Here is a 19,497-nt window from a genome sequence, read left to right as displayed (position 1 = left end):
ACAGATCTTAGGATTTGGAGCAAGCTCTCCTCACTCTTAAGGAATGCACTTGTGCAAAGCTTCCTTTCATAAGAAATATCTGGCAGGGGGGCTGGAGAGATGGCTCAGTGGCTAAGAGCCCTGGCTGCTCTTGCAGAGGACCCAGGTTTGAATTCCAGAACCCACGTGGTGACTAACAACCATCTGTAACTCCAGTTCCAGAGCATCTGCCACCCTCTTCTGACTTCTGTGGACATTGTACCATGTGGGTGCACTTACATATGTGCAGGCAATACATTCATACACATAAAAATAATAAATAAGGGCTGGAGAGATGGCTCAGCAGTTAAGAGCACTAACTGCTCTTGCAGAGGACCTGGGCTTGAGTCCTAGGACCCACATGGTGGCTAACAACTGTCCCTAACTCCAGTTCCAGGGGATCCGACACCCTCTTCTGACCTCAACAGGCATTACACGACACGGGTGCACCTACCTACATGCAAGCAATACACCCATACACATTAAATAAAAATAAATAAAATATTTATAAATAAATAAATATTAAAAAGAAATATCTGGCAGCATTAGGTTTTGAAAAGACATCCCTATCTGGTCTTTCTCTTTCTTCTGTCGATGGCAAGAATATGTACCACACACACAACAAAGCATCTGATGAATTCAGAGCCCCTGAGGCATCCTTCCCCCACTGCTGGTCTGTTAGATTTCTTTGAATAGGCCAGGAGCAACACATTGGACTTTTTCTGTTGAGAAGCTATGACTTTTCTTTCTCTTGGAGCCTTGACTTCACTGTGTGAGTCACTGCATAGTCCTTCCTTTCCTTGCTAAGCCACTCAAATGACCCATGACTTATCTTCCAGGTAGAAGATGGGTGTGCGTCACACCCTCCTGTCCCAGGTAGCTTGACCAACAGGTGGACACCCTCATGTCTGGGGTCCTGCCTGAAGGGAGTGAGGGAGGTGCTTGGACAACCCTCTGCAGGTGCTGCCCAGGCTCAGATTGCAGGCTAGTGTCCAGGCCCTGTCTGGTGGTGATTAATCTGGGATCTAGCTCGAAGAGGCCCAGACGGGCAGCTTTGGTCCCTCACTGTGAAGACCTTTGGCTTGGAGACAGAACTGATCTCTATAGCTTGCTTCGGCTTGGGTTTGATCTGTCAAGGCTAAAGAGGAACCTGATGGTGGAGCGGAAGCTTCTAGCCCTGCCTGACTTATGGCACTGATCCATTCCAGTGGCTTTGTCATGATAATACTCGTATATTTAGGATTTCTCCACCTGTTAGCCATAACATTCAGATCAGTCAAAAGAGGGATCGTCATGAAAGCTCTGTGCTTTCACTCTTGACTTGACTTTTTTATTTGAGACAGGGTCTCCCTGTAGCCCCAGCTGGCCTGGAACTCACTATGTAGACCAGGCTGGCCTTGAACTCACAGAGATCTACCTGCCTCTGCCTCCTGAGTGCTGGGATTAAGGGCGTGCACCTCCACGCCCGGCCTGACTTTTTTTTTTTTTTTGAGGCAAGGTACTACGATGTAGATCAGGCTGGTCTCAATCTCAGAAGTCTGTCTCCTGATTGCTGAGATTAAAGACATGTGCTACCATAGCTGGCAGAGCTTAGTGGACTGGGGTTCTGGGAGTGAGTGAAAAAATGCAATAATGGGGCTATGACTGGGTTAGGAGCAGAATGTATGTTTGGGGAGGGTCATGTTGGGAAGGATCACCCAATTCTCCTGTAGTTAGGTAGCTGTCAGGCCATATCAGGTAGAATATTAATATTCACTTTAGAATGAATAGGTTTTTTTGTGTTCCATTTCATTTTACATTTCTTTTGGAAAGGGGACCTCTCCTTACCACCACTACCACTACCTTTCTATCTTGCTGAATACTGATTCCTGGGACCTCCATTTGGCCGTTCATGGAACCAGTTGTATGTCTTCCCTTCTCTGAGTTCAGAACAAACAAATATGGCTCTGCTTGGTCATGGGTTTAGGGTCCAAGAATAAGAATTCTGATGATGTGTCAGTTTCCCTGTGTTCATGAGTCTCAGTAAGTTTTGTGATTTATGTTATTCTCTTTGGCAGTTGGGGCTTAGGGCCCAAATGCTGGGACGTTCTCATACCATCAAGAAGAATAGACATCCATGTGTCCTGCCAGCAGTGGAGTGTGCTGGACTGTTGATATAAGAGCTTCATGTAAAGATGCCATGAATCATAGAACTTTGTGTTAACTCGGTTTTTTTGTGCTAACTAGAATTTCTATGCAAGGTGACAAAAACGGATTCATTTATGAATCAGAAAAAACAATTTATTTGGCTCTTCCTTCAGACCCATTCTGTAAGTGAATAGCTAAACTTGTACTATCTAACAGTTTCTTGAACAGTATTCTCTAGAAGTTTCAGATTATGACCTTTTGGGAACAGGGTTTCTCTCTCCTATCTTGTATGAGAAATCCATGCCTTTGTGCCTCTGGAGTGTCTCATTAAAGCTGATTACCCAGTATCTCCTTGCCTCTTTTCTTTTTTATACATTTATTTATTTATTTATTTATTTATTTATTTATTTGTGTGTGAGTGTGTGTGCACATGTGCCATGGTGCATGTGTGGAGGTCAGAGGACGACTTGTGGGAGTCCATTCTCTTTTCTATCACTTATTTCCTGGGGATGGAACTCAGGTCATCAGAGTTGGTAGCAAGCATCTTTATCTACCAAGCCATCTCACCAGCCTGCTCTTGCTTCTTATCTAAGCTTGCTCTTGCTCCTTTCTCCAGCCAGGACATTTTCATAGGTTGTAGTGTATGACCTGGTTTGTGGTACCTTGTCAGAAAGACTTCGTTTCGGACTCTCTGAGATACTGACAAGAGCAGGAAGAGTAGAGGGAGGAGGGAAGTAAAAACTGAGAGCTACTTGTTCAAGAAATTGCTTTCTGTGGAAGTTTTCCTTTTCCATAGTCTTCAGTGCAAAATAAAAACATGAATGGGCACAAAAAAGTGTAGAGGAGACACATGGGCATCAGTTGGGATATGCTAACACACTTCTTGCTCTATAGCCTACAGAGCCACAGAGAAGACCAGCATAGAACACATTGGTCCTGATTCACATTTTTCTAAAAATTATGTCTGCGTAATGTGTATGTATGTGACAGTGGTGTGTGCAAGATCAGAGGACAACTTTCAGGCATCGAGCCTTTCACTTTTTTAAAAATATTTTTATTTTATGTGTATGCATGTATTGCCTGCATGTAGGTAAGTGCACCTGTGTCGTGCAATGCCCGCAAAGGACAGAAGAGGCTGTCGGATCCCCTGGAACTGGAGTTACAGACAGTTGTTAGCTGTCATGTGGGTGCTGGGATTTGAACCTGGGTCTTCTGCAAGAACAGTCAGTGTTCTTAACCGCTGAGCCATCTCTCCAGCCCCACATCTAGCTTTTTTATGTGGGTCCCCAGTATTGAACTCAAGTTACCCTGAGCTATCTCACTGGTCCCTGACTCCTTCTCTTCAGGGCTCTGCTTTTGTAGGGTGCTTCTTTTTTTCCTGCCTTTTTTTGTTCTACCGAAACCTCGGCATTAGCTGTTCTGGCCTAGTATGGATCACTTTCCTCCTGCCTGAATAAGTCGAAAACAGTGAATGATCGAGTGGGGCCCCCAGAGGAGGGTCAGCTGTAACATTTGGAGGAACTCACAGGTTAATACCGTAGATCTTTTCTCCTTTTCTTGATTGCCTGATGCTTACTACTGCCCAGGGGGCTGGAGAGATAGCTTAGCAGTCAAGAGTACTGGCTGCTCTTGTGGAGGACCTGGGTTTGGTTCCTAGCATCCACGTGACGACTAACAACTGTACATAACTCCAGTTCCAGGAGACTGATGCCCTCTTCTGGTCTCTGTGGGCATTGTACAATACAAATGCACTTACAAACATGCAGGCAATACACAAAATAATTTTTAAAAAAATATTATTTTTATTTTATGTGTATGCATGTATTGCCTACATGTAGGTAAGTGCACCCATGTCGTGCAATGCCCATGAGGACAGAAGAGGCTGTTGGATCCCCTGGAACTGGAGTTACGGACAGTTGTTAGCTGCCATGTAAGTGCTGGGATTTGAACCCGGGTCTTCTGCAAGAACAGTCAGTGTTCTTAACCGCTGAGCCATCTCTCCAGCCCCATACAAAATAATTCTTAAAATAATAAAATATTTTTTAAAAATTAGCCAGATGTGGTGGTGCACACCTTTTATCTTAGCACTCAGGAGGCAGAGGCAGGCAGATCTCTGTGAGATCAAGGCCAGCCTGGTCTACATAGCAAGTTCTAGGTCAGCTGGGGCTACAGGGAGACCCAGTCTCAAAAAGACAACAAAACAAAACCCAACAACCACAAAAAACAACAAACAAAGATTAATGGGAAAAACATATAGATTATGCAAAGGATTCTGCTACTTTAGAAGTCAATGTCAGAAAAATACTTCTGTTTAGGCTAGTAAGGGTGAGTTCAATAATAATGAGAGGAAATCAGTTTTAAAATTATAAAATTGTATTAGGTTGGCAACAACTCTCAAAGTAAAAGGTGAAATATTTTGACACAAATTCTACTTCTAGGACTTTATCCTAAAATGTAAAATAAAAATAAATTTAAAAAATCGTTTAATTTTTAAAATTTATTTTTATGTATATGAGTGTTTTGCCTGCTTGTATGTAAGTGCACCTGTGTTGTGCAATGCCCTCAGAGGCCAAAAGAGGGCATTGGATCCCTGGAACTTGAGTTGTGGATGTTTGTTAGCCACCATGTGGATGCTGGGAACCAAACCCAGGTCCCCTGCAAGAGCAGCCAGTGCTCTTTAACTGCTGAGCCATCTTTCCAGCCCCTTCCCTGATCTTTTTTTAGAGTTGTATACCACAATTCAGCTTCAGAACATTTTTATTGTCTCCAAAAGACCGTTGCCTTTACTTTGCACCATTAAACATACTTTTGTGCTTGAGACGTGTGTGTGCGTATATGTGTGTATATTTGTGTGTGTGTATTTGTGTGTGTGTGTGTGTGTGTGTGTGTGCGTGTGTGCCCATATGTGTGAAGGCCAGAGGTTGATGTCAGAAGATCTTCCTTTATTGCTTTCAACCTTATTGAAATAGGGTCTCTCAGTGAACCTGGAACTCACTGGGGTTTTTGTTTTTGTTTTTGTCTTTTTCGAGACAGGGTCTCCCTGTAGCCCCAGCTGGCCTGGAGCTCTCTATGTAGACCAGGCTGCCTTGAACTCACAGAGATCTGCCTGCTTCTGCCTCCCAAGTGCTGGGATTAAAGGCGTGCACCACCATGCCTGGCTCTGAACTCACTGTTTTGACCAGCAAGCCCCTGAGATCCACCTGTCTCTATCCTCCCAGTGCTGGGGTTGCAGATAGTGTCATAGTGCCTGACTTTTATGTGGGTTTTTGAGATCTGAATTTAGATCCTCATGCTTGTGTAGCAAGCACTTTACCAATTGAACTATGTCCCCAGTCTTCACTTGGGACCCTTTATGGGAAAAGAAATAAGTAAAAATATTGGAATTAAAAGAAAAAGTTGGGACTGGAAAGATGGCTCAGTGGTTAAGAACACTTGTTATTCTTCTAGAGGACTCTGGTTTGGTTCCCAGCACCTACACTTCAGCTAATAACCATTTGAAACTTCAGTTCCAGAGGATCCAATGCTCTCTTCTGGCCTCCGCATGCACATGAAATACTGACATTGCAGGCAAAATGCTCATACACATAAAGTAAAAAAAAAAAAAAAAAATTTCCCTTTGGAGCTGAGGACTGAACCCAGGTCTACCACTGAGCTAAATCCCCAACTCAATAAACAAATTTTTTTTTTTTTTGGTCTTTTTGAGACAGGGTCTCCCTGTAGCCCCAGCTGTCCTGGAACTATGTAGACCAGGCTGGCCTTGAACTCAGAGATCCGCCTGCCTCTGTCTCCCGAGTGCTGGGATTACAGGCATGTGCCACCACGCTCAGCAATAAACAAAATTTTTAAAAAGAAAAATCATAGAAGGGCTCAGAGACAGTATTTTTGCTGTGTGTCTCTCTGAGAGCCTGTCATTTAGAAGCACTAAATGTTGCTTTGCTTGAGGTCACATGGAGCGTATGAAACTCAAGAGGCAGTTTTTACCTTCCTGGAGTTTATAGCACAGTTGGAGAGACAATTTGTGTACTCAGTGACTATATGGCCTGATTTATATGCAGTATGTACACTACTAATTGTTGGAGTAACTTACGAGAAATTGGAAGAAAGCAGTTAGTTGCCTTGCTAAAGGGGCCCTTTATGGGTTATGTAGAGTATGAAGTGGGGTTAGTATGGTACCCTTGTTTACATTGCAGAAGGGCAGTTCAGGCAAGGGGACTGTGGCATAAGCAAAGGCATAGAAAGAGATGAGGAAGCTCAAGGCAGGTTTGGGGTTCATAGTGGGCAAGCTTAGCTTCCTGGAGGTGAATTTTAGGGCCAAATTTGGAAGAGTTTTGAAGAACTGATTTGACTTTTACCTGGGAAAATAAGAAACTAAGGACAGTTTCTGAGCAGATTGAAGTGATGTGACTTTAGAATGGAGAGACTGAGCTATTTTGCTCCTTTTCCAGGAGTATACTTTGCTATCAGTCAGGGGCTTGACTGTTAGGGACAGTGAAGCTACAGGCTCGGGTTCAGTCTTGATTACATGGAGAAAAGAAGGGAAGAGGCCAGTGAAGACCTCTGTGAGTGTGGGGATGGATGGGGCTCTGATTTGAGCAGATCCAGTTATGATTTCCAGGATAGTCAAGTGGCAATGGTCAGAGATAGCTGAGAATAAGTGGTGAGTGGTAGACAGAAAGAAGCAACAGGTAAGTCCCATTGAAGCAGCCAACTAGAGTCCTTGATTAAGAGTCCTGGGTGGAACAGAGTTCCTTTGGGTGAGACTTTCAAATAAAAGAACAAATAAGAGCAGAAAGGTAACATCATCAAAATATACAGGAGCAATTGACTGGGGAAGCCCCATTGAGGTAGTCAGCTGGAGCTACCTGTTGAACTTTCTTTCCATGGATGAGCTTCTCATGGTTGAACTTCCAGGTTCCCATTCCTACTGCAGGCATTTTTATATCATGGGATAAACAATAGTAGCCTCTGTTGGAAGTAGTTTACCCTCTAGCTGTTCTCAAGGATACATTTAAAAAAAAAAACCAAAAAACTCTTGGACTGCTTTGTTGTTCTTTTCTCTCCCTGTCACAGAGTTAGGGAGTCTTGGAAGACACTTTGAGACAAACATGCTTACGTGGGTCTAAAATGGGGTGAGGGAAGAAATCTCCCTTTCAGAGCCAGCTTCTCAGTGAGCCCAAACAGTGCAGTTTACCAATGTGACCTACATTTAAAGTGCCTACTCTGGGTTGATTTTTTTTTTTTTCCTAAGCCTGCAAAACCACTCTGTCAGTCTCAGAAGGGGTTTGAAGAGTCAGGATCTGAGCTGGAGATGCTCAGTGGCAACGTGAGGGAATATATGAGTCTCAGAGTACATGTTATCCTGGTGTTCTGGGCAAGCAAGACAGGCTGGTTTAGGAGCCAGAAAAGAGCTAGTAACCACATTGGCATTTGGAGAGATTCAGCATGGGAGCCACAGGGTTGCCCAGGTTCTGGGCTTGATGGTCAACTACATCTTTAAAGAGAATTGAACAAAACTTTGTAGTCTTCCTTGGATGCTTTGGGTAGTAATTCCATGGAGCTTGTCATTTGTGTTTGAAGCTAGTGGTGAGGAGGGCGGAATGAGGAGAAGCGAGGGGGTGGAGATGGGAAGCAAAGAAGGAATCAGAGAAATTTTATTGAGGGAGTTTGCTGGGTTTATGGGAGGGAATCTCTCCCCTCCTCCCCATTCGGATTTGAAAGGGCCGGTGAATCTTTGATTAGGTGCAGGTCAAAAGAATTTACACATTGTGACCTTAATAACTAGAGGTGATTGGCAGGCGGGCTATGGGGAGGGGGCTGCGGGCCCCTTTCATCTCACTTAGCACAGAGGAGAGACAATGGGCCGGCCGATTTTCCTTGTTGTCCCTTGTTTGAAAAGGTCTGGTGTCTCTACTAGGTACCTGTGACATGGGGGTCTTGATTGGGGTCTCATAAAGGCCCCTGTCAGTATGTCCAAAGGCCAAGAGTACAAAAGCAAGCAGTGGGTGGGGGTCTCAGCTGACCACTGAAGAAGGGAGGGGAGGGTCCCAGAGGCAGTGGAGGGAGAAGCAACCCCCGATGGGAGCCCTTATAGAGGGAGAGGAGGTGGGGGGCAGAGAAGGGCCATTTTTGTCCCTAACTCATCAAGCACATCTGCAGAATTGTCCAAGCTGCTGCCTCCCAGTTTCAAAAGAAAAAAAATGATCGTTTGATAAACCGTCCCGACTCACCACTTTCTCACAAGGGTGGGAGACCCAGCCCTGACCTCTGTATGATTTCATGTCAGGATGGGGCTTTCTTGTCCCACCTCCAAATTGCTAGAGAAACTTTGAAATATATCCTGCGGCTTTCTCTCTCCCTTCTTTCACCTCCACCTCCCAATTTCCCACCCTTTCCACCCTACTGGCCTCTGTTTTCTCCCTGGGTACTCTAAGAGTGTAGGCGAGTAATTAGTCCCCTCCTTCTGGGGGACAATGAAGCCAGGGTGTTTGGCAGGCCTCTTCCCACTGCTCACAGAACTGGGGGCCCAGGGGGAAGGACCAGGTGGCATGTGTAGCGTGTGTGCCAGGCCTGTGCAATCCCTGGGGGACAGAGTAGGGGGCTCAAGAACTGGTATGCTTCTTGGAGGAATGTTCAGAGGTGGATACATTAATGGTCGCCACACAATGCTTGCATTTTTTTTTCCTAGGCAGAGGCATCTTGGTGAAAGGCTGCTGAACTCAAAGCCCAGGCAGGAGCTTTTGCCACCATAGTGGCATTATTTCATACCCTGTGCTTAGTCACTTGGAGCTAACATGGGAGACCAACAGGCTGCATCTCCCGAGAGCCTGATCTTTGTATCTAATGTGTGCTCCCCCTCTGTCCTGTCAGTTTTGTGTGTTCACAGAGTATTGATTTTAATGTGGGCCTGTGTAGGCCTGGGAGGCCAGGCTGGGGGGCCTCAGGTCTTTGTCTTGCAGGACCTCTTCTTGGAGGGTCTTCAGTCCTAGAGGCCAGTGGCAGATTTGAGGGGTAGGGTGGGATGCCAATTCTGGCTGGCAAAGAATTCCCCCATCTATGAGTCTGTCACAGACCACTGCAAGGTGCCTAGAAAGTAGAAGCATCTCAGGATGCTCCAGAACATGCTAGCCTGGCACTCCTAGGGGTAGGGTGGGGATTAGTTCTACCTTGTAGAATGGCAGATTCAAGTGAGTTAAGCCCCCCAAATCCCGGTGACTGAATCTGGCAGAAGCACAGATTGTGAGCCTGAGGGAGGCAGGGCAGGGCCTTATCTGCAAGGGTTCAGAGAGGCAGGAGCAAGCAGAAGGGGTGCCAGGGAAACTCCAGTCAGCTGTAGTGACTACAGCAATGATAAGGGGCAGGAGCTAATAGTGATGGGTAAGGAAGGCAGAGCAGCAGTGGGTGTTCATCTCTCCCATTGACAGCAGAGCCCTGGAAGTAGGGACCGAGTGGGAAGCACTGGGGAACTATAGGAAGGTTGGGGACAGAGTATGTATTCTGTGTGAGCTCCTGAGACTTCCTGAGAGAGAAGGTACAGATGCATGAGGTGAGGAAGGCAGCATTCTAGGGAATCTCAGCCCAGGAATATGCTGCTCTGCCTTTGGGCAGAGGGACCCCTCCAAGGACCTGGGCTTCAGAGAGTCGGTGGATGGGGCCAGCCCTCAAGACATAGCTATATTTCTGGCCTGGTTGTGGCCCTTGGGCTGGGGCCTTCCTCTAAAGCATGAATTTTTCAGAACTGGGCTATGCCTTCACTTTTCATAGGGATCAGAAGGCAGAGATGAGGTGGCCCTGGGAAGGCATCCTGCCAGGGTTCACCAAGCACAGTGGCTCCTCTATGCTGCTGTTGGCACCCTTCAGACTGTGTTGGGTATTAGTGCCAGTCATTCTGCCAGGCCTGTTGAGAGGGGAAACAAGCTGTGCCTCCAAGGCTTTTGAGGGGCTCCAGTCCCAGAGGGCCCCACCAGGAAAAGGCAGCTCCTGCTTTGGGTTACTGTTTCAGAGGATATTTCTTCTGCTGGTAAATAGGCACTCACAGTAGTATCTAGCCCCCTCTTTTTACTGTCCTTTTTCCTTAATCTTTCCAAGAGCTATTTCTCCCACTTTCCTTCTTCCATTTCGTAGAAAGCTTGGGAGAGAGAGCCAGTGTATATGTTTGTATGATGATGAGTAACAGTGTCAAGGATAGTCAGCCTGGAGCTCCAAGATTGAACTGCCACTCTCCCGTGGGGTATGTATCCTACCAGGGCCTGGCTGGGAGAGCACTGGCATATCTCAGCCTTTAAATGCAAACTTGATGAAGGAGAAGACACAGGCATGTATGCAAATTAGATAAGTCCATGGAGGCGTTCACCTGGAAAAAACAAGCATTTCTTACTAATTGGTGTGCAGGGCATTTCATTATTAAGCTTCATTACAAATAGAAGAGTGCAGTGGACTTCTATGAGGGTTCCCAGAGCTGACTGTTTTCCTTTTAAAAGTATAACTATATTCAGGGTGGAAAAAGAAGCAGGAATTGCCCTTGGCAACTCTACTGAGCAGCCAGGGTTTTAAAGCAGAGTTTGGAGCTATGTAGAGGTGAGATAGAGGTAGTCTGGCCAGAAGATACTTAGAGTTTTTACTCTTGGACAATAAAAGAAAGTGGAAAAATCTGATGGGGTGGGAACTTCACATCTGGAACCAAGATTGGAGAATTTGGAATCATAGGAATGATGTTAATCACAAAGCTTGTCTTCCTTGTATTTGACCCTTTTAAAGGAGGAAGGTGCTAGGGATTAAACCTAGGGCGTTACACATGCTCTGTAAGCACTTTACTACTGAGCTATATCCAAATATGTAAGTGACTATTTTAACTAATGTATTCAGGACAAAATGGTGTCATACAGATGCAGCATGGTGACTTGACAAAGCTGTCCTTATTCAGCATGCACAAGATCTTCTGCTTGTAGGCCATAGAAGGACTGTGATGAGGTGATCCTGCACTGGTATATAGTAACTTTCATTCAGGCAGGGGCAGCCTGAGCTGTCTATGGAAGATTATCTGACTCAGATAATGAGCTTGGCTTGCTGCCTATTTCCTTTGGCTATCACTAGACTCCTGTCCAAAGTACTCTGAGTTCCCTAGAAAACTATCCTCCAGGTGAAGGAGTGTGACTGAGTGAAGAAGCTCTGCAAGTAAACCAGATTATCTTGTATTCAGTGGTCTCAGGAAAGTAGGAAAAGATGAGTTTGATGAGCAGGGGTACAAAATCTGTCATTTTGTCTCAGTGTTTGGGTGGCTTCATTAGAAGCCCAGAGATTTTTCTCTTCCCTACCCAAACTGTGCTTTATTTTTATTACAAGTCTTAGCTTCCATGAGGTATCAGGAGTTGGAACACCTGGGGTCTCTGCCAGTGAGTGGTAGGCCTCATCCCTAAAGGAGACCTAGTCCTTCTCACTGGATGGAAGCCTCCCCGTGGCTGGGTAAATGTTGGCTTTAAGAGCTCAGAGTCAGCTCATTTCTCCTTCCTCTTTCCCTGTCCTCCCACAGAGGGAAAGGTAGTCATTCTCTGTGTAAGTTTTACACCCAAAAGCAAAGGAGAAGTGATTAAAGGAAGCATTCAACACCTTGTGAAAATTAGCTGAACACTAGGTAGTCAGCACTGATATTTATTTGCAGGCACAATCCCATACCCTTCTCTAAGCTGTGTGGAAATTGACCCAAAGATGGCATGCAGGGTCTGAACTCCTTGACTTTTCCACAGAAGGCTCTAAGTATTAGGTAGGTGATGAGAAGTTAGCTTTCCCTAGAAACTTTAGACTTGAGGGTTATTCAAGCCAGCAACAAGCAGTAAAAGCCTGAAGTGAGGTGGGGTCAACCATCAGTAAATCAGGAGCCCACACCACTGCCAAATATGTCTGCAAATTTGTATCATTTCATTCTTCTGAAAAGTTGTTATGCTACCCCAAATGGCTTAGCGGGAAAGAAAAAGCTTCTAATCAAATGATCTTTTTGGTGTCCTGTTGTTTTTGCCTATAGTTTTATAGCTTGTGATTTCAATAATCCATGCAAAACATGTCTTGGGGATGGGGAGAATGTATTCTTAAGTTTAAGCTTTGGTGTGGTAAGAGTTAGTTGAGTTAAATTGGACCTGAGTGGGATGGCAGGTAGCTGCTTGGTTCTCAAGCCCAGCTGCTCCTGAAACTGCCGTTTGAGAACTTGTCTTTCTTCAGAGCCCTAGTAAGAAGAATTCTTCCCCCTCTAAGGGGATAGTCACTCAAGAGGGCTTGGCATCAGTACTCTGGGGCATGTTGGAGAACAGATGACAAAGGCAGAAATAATGAGGACAACAGATAAGTTAAAGTCTCCATTGTAATCTCCTGATGTCGTAGGAATCTGTGCCCAGGTGGGGACCAGGGAGACAGGATTCTGAGAATAGGTAACCCTGGAAACCCACGGGTGTTAAGCCTCCATGTGGAAAGTTATTGATAGCAATGCTGCATGGGTATGTGTGGACTTGGGGAGCTTAAAACCCAGGTTTTTGTGGTAGGGTAGGCTGAAGCCCATCTGTAAGCACCCCTTTTACACCTGCCAGAATATAAAGTCCCTCCAGGCTTCTTGGGACTCTCTCTGGTTCTATTGGGACTTGAAATCTCCCAAGAGGGAGAATAGGTATTAGGTGCTGTGGGATCACTGTTGGCTGTTTATGATCTGAGTCCTAGGTCTGAAGTTAATTGGATTGCAGCAACAACTTCCTTTCATTATTTTTTCAAACCAGCTAAATGCCCCCAAACTAAATCTTAAAACCCCCAAAACTTTCATCTTTCTCCTTCTCCCTATGACTTTATTTGCTAGGTAGTGAAATGTGCTTTCCCTAGGCTCCTTGGGTTGCATGCTGAACAAAGTGAGAAACCCAGGGAAGGAGGAGGCTGGTGCCAAATGGGCTGGTTGTGGCCCCTCCTAGGTTTTCATCCCCTGGCCTGCCTCTGCTACCACACAGTCTGGGCCACAGCCCAAGCAAGCAAAGGCGCCTTGACCATCAACAAGCCCCAGCCTTGTTGTGCCTGTAGGGGAAATGCATTCTGGAGCACAGGGGTCTCCTGTGAGAACCACCTGTGCCTCCCGGCCTCCTGCCTGGCCAGCACTCATTCTGGCACTAGGGCCCTGTCTTCTAGCCAGCAAGCTGGTGGTAGGGAAGGTAGGGTGGGAGACAGTTAAAGGGGCTGTGGTCAGCTTGAGGGGGCTCAAGTTCCAGTTTGCCCCTTAAGGCCCCTGCTTGGCTCAGGATCTCATAAGGCCTTGGCCAGGTTAAATTGATCCTGTCTGTCATTGGCATTGGCAGTGACTTTCTCAAGTGGCCTGTAGGGAACTCCAACTCTCATTTCTTATCCCAGTTCTTGGTGCTTCAAGAGGTAAACAATGTAAGTTCTCTTTACTAGGCCACTTCCTTGATCAAGAATCCAAAGTGACACTTGCTGCCTAGTCAGTGCTGATGATGGTGAGTAACTAGCATTTACTGAGCTCTAGCTAAATCCCAAACCCCATGCTGAACACTACTATCTCATTTAATCCTCAGTTTACAAGTAAGGAAACAGGCTTGAGAGAAGTTAATGTACCCACAGACATATATACTGGTACATCTAGAGTTTGAGCCCTAGTTTTGACTCCAGAGTTCATTGCTATTAGCTGCTGTGTTATACTATTGATGGCTCTGTCCCATGATGAACTCTTTCCTTTGGGATTAGAACTTGTTGATTTGTCTTAGATTATTTTCAATTAAAAAGACAAACAAAAATAAAAACTTGAGGCTAGAGAGATGGCTGAGTAGTTAAGAATGCATACTGGGGGCTGGAGAGATGGCTCAGTGGTTAAGAACACTGGCTATTCTTGCAGAGGACCTGGGTTCGGTTCCCAGCACCTACATGGCAGCTAATAACTCTCCAAACTCTAGTTCCAGGGGATCTAACACCCTCTTCTGATCTCTGCAGGCATTGCATGACACTGGTGCACTTACATGCAGGCAATATACTCATATATATAAAATAATAAAATTACACATTTTATATATAGATTTTATAATTACACACACACACACACACACACACACACACACACACCCCGGCATGGTGGCGCACACCTTTAGTCCCAGCACTTGGGAGGCAGAGGCAGGCAGAGCTCTGTGAGTTCAAGGCCAGCCTGGTCTGCATAGTGAATTCCAGGCCAGCTGGGGCTACAGGGAGACCCTGTCTCAAAAAGGTAAAAAAAAAATTTATATATAATGGAATACGTACTGCTCTTCCAGAGAACCCAAGTTCAAGTCCTAGTACCCATATCAAGGGACTCTTAATCATCTGTAGCTGCAGCCCCAAGGGATCCAACACTTGTCTCTGGCCTTCACAGTCACACACACACACACACACACACACACACACACACACACGGGCATACATTCACAGAAACAGACATATAAATACAAATAATAAAAATAAATTAAGAAGCCAGGCATGATAGCACATGCTTTAGTCCCAGTACTTGGGAGGCAGAGGCAGGTGGATCTCTGAAAGTTCAAGGCCAGCCTGGACTACATAGTTAGTTCTAGACCACCTAAGGCTACAGGGAGACCCTGTCTCAAAAAGACAAAAAAAGAAAAAAAGAAAAGAAAAAAAAAGGAAAAAGAATAATTCTTGACATGTTTCTCTGCTTGGACTTTACACTCCTTTGTTTTTTCTTGAACACTGGCACTAGCACAGGGATTGGAGAACTCTTGGATACTCGCTAAAGAACCAAGCCCCTTTCTACTCCTTCCAGCTTGAAATTCCTGGGAAAGGCCTTGTTTTGTTGGAGGGGTGGGTTCCAGTACAAAGTCTTCTGTTGTCCCAGGCAGGTACCTTAGTGTGACTGAGGAGGAAAGGGTGTCCTTACAGGCTGCACATGAGGCTAATACAGGCGCAATAGGAAGAATGGAAGGTAAGCCGTATGTGACTGGGAGGCTCAACCAGTTGTTCTGAACAGCCTGTTTCATGAGTTTTCATGGACCTGCCAGCCTGTTTGTCTCCTGCAGGTTGTTGGAGTGGGTTGCCACTGTAAGAATGATGTCCTGTGAGAGGTAGGGATAGGAAAGCAAGGTCTGCTCTCACATCTCTGAGCTATGGGTGCTGGACTAACCACCTTTCACTTTGTAGATTCTTCTCTAGGGAAGCCCATCTGGCAGAACTTGAGGTGGGGTAGGTAGAGAACTGCAGGTCCTACCAGTCAGTCTAGGCCAAGGAACTGAGCAGGGTGGCATATTGTAGTGGAGGCATTTTCATGGCAAGGACAAACAGGCAAAAAAATCTTTGACCTGACTACCTCCAATGAACTGTATACTAAACTGTGCCAACTGCCTGCAGCTGTAGTTAATTTGAGTAGAGTTCACTTACCTAGGCTCTCAGACTCCATGGTATATGGTGAGATTTTAATGGCAAAGGGGCCAGACCCCATTCTCTTGGTGTGATGAGAGAAAAGCCTGGGAGGTGAGGCTATGCAGGAGTATCCTATACCATGAAACTTAGCTGTTTTCTACTAGCCTCAGATTCTGCTGGATCAATATGTTATTAGTGGAATAGCCTTAAAGAGTCTACTACTAGGGTTTCTAGACAGTGCTTGGAAGATCCGTCCAAGGCAGCAGGCTTAGGATTCTAAAGCTGAAACTTGTCCCACTCACCCCCAACTTAGAGTAGTTCCTGTCTTATAAACCTACCATATATTCTGCTAACTTTTTTTTTTTAGTTGAAAAAACATTGTTCTAGGATAACTGGTTTCTATTTTACAAACAAGACATGTGAGACCCCAGGAGGTGTCTGGCCTGCCCAAAGTGGGCAGCATGATGTTGCTGAATTGGTACTACAGGCCAGCTACACAGCAGGCTCAGAGCCATACTGGTACTCTTCTGCCTGCTTGCCTTGGGTTTCCCTGGCCAGTGGGTTCAAGTGACTATTCTCTCTTGCCCGTGCATAGCTAATTTACCACTCAGCCTGTCTGTTTTTGTCTTTTATTTTTGCATTTTTGCAAGAACACTTCTGTCTCATAGGTCTAGGTCAGGGCTCCAGGAGGCTTGAGGTAAGAAGCTAGCAGCTTGCATGCTTCTGCTTTGTGATAGCGTCCATTCCTGGAACCTGCATTCCAGCCTTTGAGCATGGAACACCATGACTCTGAACTCAAGCAAGCCCCTTGCTGCTTCTTTACCCTGTGCCTCCAGTCTTGATACTGCTCAGCAGAGGCTGTTTCAGTGCTGGGTTGAGGCTACTGTGGTGGTAGCAGTAGACTTCAGTGTTACAGGAATCCCCTGAGTCTCCCTGATTTTCAACTCATAGGAGAGCCTCTTTCCAAAGCTTCATCACTGGGGTACTTCTGGAAGCCCAAACATGATATGAGCTCCAGCCCCAGGTCTGCTAGAGAAAACCAAGCAGATAAACACTCTGCTATACAACTACCTCCCTCATCTTAGCCCAGGCTGCCACTCCCCATTCCCTGTTTACTTCACTGGGCTTCACTGTGCGGTGTGGTGGCAAGAACAATCCTGACTGAAGACAGATTGCATGGGCTACCTATGGAAGTAGTGGATGGTAGCACCTTTCCTCCCTTGTCCAGTCCTCAGTACTAGCCAACCCCCCCCCACCCCACCCCCGCCAGCCCTGGTCCAGCTCACCATGGGGCCCAATTCAGAGACCTCTTTTGTTTGGCCTGTACAGAGCAGCCCCAGCTCACTATTCCCACATGCCACAGTCTCCCCACCATTCACTGGAAGGCTGAAAAGCCTTGGGCTAATTGCATTGGGCTGAAAATTACCACTTCCCTGCGTTCCCCTGCTGCTGAGGACATTTGTGTCACTGCTGTATTTAGGGGGAACAAAGGCCCCCTGTGGGGAAAGTCCAGGTACGAATGTGGGATGGGGGGAATAATTGCAATCTCTCCAGGTGAAAGCCCCTGTTAAACTTCAGTAAGTCAATTAGGCTTGAGAGGGAGGGCAGAGACCCCCACAATAAACTGTTCCCACCAAGCAATTAAAGAAAATCATTTTAGCTTTGAGGACAGAAACTGCTTATTAGAAATTTTGTGGGTCCCCCCCCCCTTCTACTCCAGCCCTCTTTAGAGATGAAACAACAAAACGCCTTCCTCAATAGAAGTGTTTCTCCTCCTTCTACTCATTGTGTGGCCTGAAAGCACTTACCCTGGGAGAGTAAAGGGAGGGACTGAGACAGACCAAAGGGGAGGAGGAGCAGGGGCTTAACACCTGGACTGGTGCAAAAATCACAACTGCCCAGTGACTTTGGCCATAAAGATTCATGTGGGCATAACAGGGTGTGGGTGGAGTATGCCTATGTGAAAGACACGCATATGCCCACAGACTGCTGTCTGTTCTTCAGCACAAGGACACGAAGTATTGCATGTGTATATGTAGCACCCTGGATTCCGCCCCTTACCAAATGGAGTAAACACAAGGCCACAAGGCTCTGTGTGTGTGTGTGTGTGTGTGTGTGTGTGTGTGTGTGTATGCACTTACATGTGCCTTCTCAGAGAAGAATGGCAAGGCCAAGACAACCCAGTTGGCCATGCAGCTCTTCCCAAGGTTGTGACTGGGCCCATGTTCTCTCTTCTCCCAGGAGCCAAATACCAGTACCTGGGAGTTGAGCCACAGCATACCTCTACACCTCAGAGAGTTGGCAATGGAGAGCTGAATGCCAGCAGCCACTGGGCTGGGAGCCATTTACTGGGACCGAAGGGTAGACACGATCCTCTCCATAGCCTTGTTCCCATGTTGCTTGGGTGGGAGTATGGTCGGAGAAGACTGAACTAGAAAGAAATTAGAGGCCTGGGTATACTTTCTTGGTACTTGGCTGATATAGTGTATATATGGGAAACTGGTTTTCAAAGCCTTACCCTCCCCAATTATCAAGGAGAAGCACAGGTTGGGGAGATAAATGGGGGGGGGCTTAATCTTCTCTGGGGAGGATGGTAGGGAGGAAGATAGACTTATGAATCAACAGACTGTAGTTTCCCTGTGCATATGTATATATCACAGGTCACACAGGTGATGAAGGCCCTCTGCCCTACCCTGTCCTACATCTTGGCACTTTTATGGAGAGCTGGTGGCTCTGATGGTGGGCATGGCATTGAGTCAGGCCCTGTCCTTGGCTCCAGTGCTTCCCTAGGGCTCATCATGATGTATTTGGCCTTCATTCCAATGTTCCAAAGAGGTGAAATTAAACATCAAGGGTAGGCCTTTCCCAGAAATCAAGATGCTAAGTTATTTGTCTACCAAGGGGCCTTAGAGGTGGTAGAAATGTGGTACCTATAGGCCGGGAGTGTGAGAAAAGGGCTGTAGACAAAGTCCTGAGCAGTATATATAGAGAAAGAGTAAGCTGGGAAATTGGGGAGACAACTTTAGGGTGTGTGTATATGTGTGGGAGTGTACATTTTATAGTTTGTGTTTTTTGTGTTTTGGGTGGCTTTTATTATTATTTATTTTTATTGTATGTGTATGAGTGTATTTCCTGCATGTATGTAAATGCACCTGTGTTGTACAGTGCCCACAGAGGACAAAAGAGGGCATCAGATCCCCTGGAACTGGAGTTATGGACCGTTGTTAGCCACCTTGTAGGTGGTGGAATTTGAACCTGGGTCTTCAACAAAACAGCCAGTGAGTACTGTTAACCTCTGAGCTATCTCTCCAGCTGTCTTTTTTTGTTTTATTTTTTGGTCTTTTTGAGACAGGGTCTCCCTGTAGCCCTAGCTGGCCTGGAACTCACTTTGTAGATCAGCCTGGCCTTGAACTCATAGAGATCCACCTGCCCCTGCCTCCCGAGTGCTGGGATTAAAGGCATGCTCCACCATGCCCAGCTAGTTTTTTTTGTTTGATGCAAGATCTCACTCTGTACTCTAGGCTGATCTGGAACTCACTATTTTGTTGTTCAAAGCAGATCTCAGACTTGTGGTGATCCTCCTGCTTCAGTCTGTCAAGTGCTGGGATTATAACATGAGCCACCAACCACATCCTGTTTTATTTTTGATTTGGGATTTTAAAAAATACTTTTTATTTTATGTGTGTGAGTGGATTGCCTGCATGTATGTAAGTACACCTGTGTCATGCAATGCCAGTAGAGGTCAGAAGAGGGCGTTGGATTCCCCTGGAACTGGAGTTACATATGGTTGTTAGCCACCATGTGGGTGCTGGGAATTGAACGTGAGTTCTCTGAAAGAACAGCAAGTGCTCTTAACTGCTGAGCCATCTCTCCAGCCCCTAATTTTTGTTATCTAAGAAAAATTAAATTATCTATGTTATGTGAACTTTCTCTTGGTTCCTCTTGCATTGTGTGTGTATGTATGCGTGAGACACA

The 19,497-nt window shown here is 45.9% G+C and overlaps 1 protein-coding gene and 1 long non-coding RNA gene across 4 annotated transcripts in view; both read left to right on the top strand.

Annotated features, from left to right (window-relative positions):
- Nucleotides 1-19,497, top strand: part of Fbxw4 (F-box and WD repeat domain containing 4) — a 98,050-nt gene that overhangs the window by 46,401 nt on the left and 32,152 nt on the right. The window lies entirely within an intron of this gene.
- Nucleotides 14,742-18,741, top strand: LOC115072438. Its single transcript, XR_003851498.1, has 3 exons — nucleotides 14,742-15,088; nucleotides 17,764-17,883; nucleotides 18,688-18,741. It is a non-coding gene; the product is annotated as an uncharacterized LOC115072438 (long non-coding RNA).

Source organism: Nannospalax galili, unplaced genomic scaffold (genome assembly GCF_000622305.1).
Source record: "Nannospalax galili isolate Female #2095 unplaced genomic scaffold, S.galili_v1.0 scaffold161, whole genome shotgun sequence".
In the NCBI taxonomy this organism is placed as follows: Eukaryota; Metazoa; Chordata; class Mammalia; order Rodentia; family Spalacidae; genus Nannospalax; species Nannospalax galili.
The sequence above is the reverse complement of the archived record's forward strand: the minus strand, read 5'-3'. Positions and strand labels throughout refer to the sequence as shown.